Raw genomic sequence first — 2,893 nt, 5'->3', positions numbered from 1 at the left:
CCTACTCACCCCTGGCGCTTCTGCAAGCAGGGCCGCCTTTTCCCCCCGCCGTGCGTTGGGCCATACAAGAGATGCGATGGCCCGGGCTCGGCGAGCTCTTCATGGGTGACTACAAGTTCTACTACTCTGGCGGCGCGCATAGGGCGCACGGGGTAGGTTTCGCTGTGCACAGGACCCTCGTCCCAGCCATTTTTGGTTTCATGCCACGTGGTAAGAGAATGGCAGCCATACGCATGCGTACGCACTCCCAGACCATCGCCTTTATCACCTGCCACGCCCCGTGTGAGTCGGACACTAGCCTGGACGACAAGGTAACGTTCTACGATTCTCTGCTCAGGTTAGTAGAAAAGGACCTCTCAAATTGCAGCCTCAAGGTTATCATAGGTGACATGAATGCTCAGATCGGGCCGCCAGTGAGTCACCACGACACGAGAAGGGGCCATTACACGTATCATAAAAAGGACAACAGCAACGGTACCCGGCTCTTGGCCTTTGCCAGTTCGGCTCGCATGACGGTGGCGAGTACGAGGTCCTCTCGGCCCAGGAGGGAGCGGCACACCTGGGTCTCTAACAACCACAAGGATAAGTCACAGATAGACCATATCTTGATAGACTCTGCGCGGGAAAATTGGGTTTCGGGTGTGCACTCCGACTGGACTGGGTGCAACTACTCCGACCACGCCCCTGTGGTGGGGACGCTCGAGGTGAAGGCCGAGAGCTTCAAGAGGGACCGGGAAGGAGATATGCCTAAGTCACCGAAGAAGCTCCGCCTGGAACGCCTGCAGGTCCCCGAGGTAAGTAAAAAGTTTCAGGCTTCCGTAGCGCGGCTCCTAGCCATTGCCCCAACACAGGAGGAGCCCACGGACCCACCGACGGAAGGCCCCCCTCCCGCGGGCACGCCCGTGAGGGAGAGTCTGGACTCTATGTGGGAGCGGATGGCGACGGCCCTACTGTCCAGCGGCAAGTCTGAGCTGGGCGAGGCTGCGCAGGTCAAAGGCAAACACTGGTATGATGAGGAGTGTGTGAGGGCCACCGAGCAACGCAACGCGTTGTGGAGGTGGATTACAGAGGAGTCGCTCAACGACGACGAGGTAAGAGAGGGCTATGAGGAGGCGGAGAGGCTGCGAAAGAAGACACTACGCCGAGTGAGGAGGCGCTACTTCAACCAGTTGTGTAAGGACCTGGAGCTTGACCACTCCCTCAGGAATGTCCGCGGCTTCTTCGCTAAGGTGAAGAAGGCCAAGACGGGCTACGTCCCACGTGCCTGCATGGTACGGGCGGAAGAGGGACTGCTCGTCGCCAACACCCCCCAAGTCCTGCAAACCTGGCGTAAGCACTGCATCAAGGTGCTGGCGACACCGGCGACCGGAGCTCAGGGGCACGACACACAGGAGGCGGCCGGGGCGGCGGAGGAGGGGACGGAGCAACAACAATCGGAGCAGCAGCCGGACGAGCGAGAGAAGCAGCCACCCACGCGGGAGGAGGTCACCAGTGTGCTGTCGTCCATGAAGAGGGGCAAGGCAGCAGGTGCGGATGGCATCACGACGGAGCTCTTCCTTGCAGGCGGGGAGGCCATCATCGACGCTCTGACGGCGCTTATGGTGCGGATATGGGAGGAGGAGTCTATTCCAGCAGCCTGGGAGGAGGCCGTCATCACCATGCTCCACAAGGGCAAGGGGGGTGTCTACGACTGCGACAACTACAGGGGCTTGTCGCTGCTCAACACTGGCTACAAAGTCTGCTCTACGTTGATTCTACGGCGCCTGGAGTTCTACGCCGAAGCAGCGACGAGTGAGTACCAGGCAGGTTTCCGCAAGAACAGGTCGACGACCGACCATATCTACGCCCTCAGAGTCCTTCTTGCCCGGAGGAAGGAGTTTCAGCAGGAGACCCACATGCTCTTCGTTGATTTCGCAAAGGCCTATGATTCTGTGGACAGGGAGGTGCTCTGGCGGCGCTTGGCAGAACTAGACATCCCCCAGAAGCTGATCATCATGATGCAGGCGCTGTCTAGGTCGACCAGGAACAGGGTGCGAGCGATGGGTTTCCTCTCGGACTGCTTCGAGACTACATCAGGCGTGCGGCAAGGCGACTCGCTCTCCCCTCAGCTGTTCAACCTCGCTCTAGAATCGGCGGTTAGGCGGGTATTACAGCTCCTCCACCCAGACGTACTGCTTCTAGCCTACGCCGACGACATTGTCATCGTTGCAAACTCCGCCCAACAGCTCTCCGCGGCGATGGCAGCGCTGGTGGAGAAGTGCGCAGAGATCGGCCTTCGTGTCAACCACGGCAAGACCAAGTACATGCGCTCCGCGCCGGCGCAGGACGGCCCCTCCCCGCCCCTGCAAGTGGCGGACCAGACCTACGAGGCGGTGAGAGTCTTCAGGTACCTCGGCTCCATGATAACGGTCGACAACGACAGCCTTGTGGACATCAGAGAGCGCACTAATGCAGCCCTTCGCAACCTCAGAGCCCTACGCTCACTACTAGGGTCGAGAGAGATCAACAGAAAGGGTAAGCTCACCATATACGAGACGGTAATTAGACCGGTGGCCACCTACGGCGGGCAAGCATGGACCCTCACAGCCCAGTGCAAGGAAGCACTAAACGTCTTCGAGAGGAAGGTCCTCCGCATCATCGTGGGCCCAGATCTCTCCCAGCCAGGTGTGGTTCGTATGCGCAGCAGTCAAGAGGTAAGAGACCTTCTAGGTTACTACAGGAGCGTGGTGAGTTGGGTTCAGTCCATTGCACTGCACTGGGCGGGACACGTGGAACGTGCCCCAGAGGACAGGATTATCCGACAGGTAACGGTAGGCCGCATAAAAGGCAAGAGAGGCCGGGGCAAGCCAAAGACGAGGTATGCTGACTACATAGCGGCGATGGTGAGGCCGTA

This window comes from Frankliniella occidentalis, unplaced genomic scaffold (assembly GCF_000697945.3).
Source record: "Frankliniella occidentalis isolate FOCC.00 unplaced genomic scaffold, Focc_3.1 Scaffold1562, whole genome shotgun sequence".
Taxonomy (NCBI): Eukaryota; Metazoa; Arthropoda; class Insecta; order Thysanoptera; family Thripidae; genus Frankliniella; species Frankliniella occidentalis.
The sequence above is the reverse complement of the archived record's forward strand: the minus strand, read 5'-3'. Positions refer to the sequence as shown.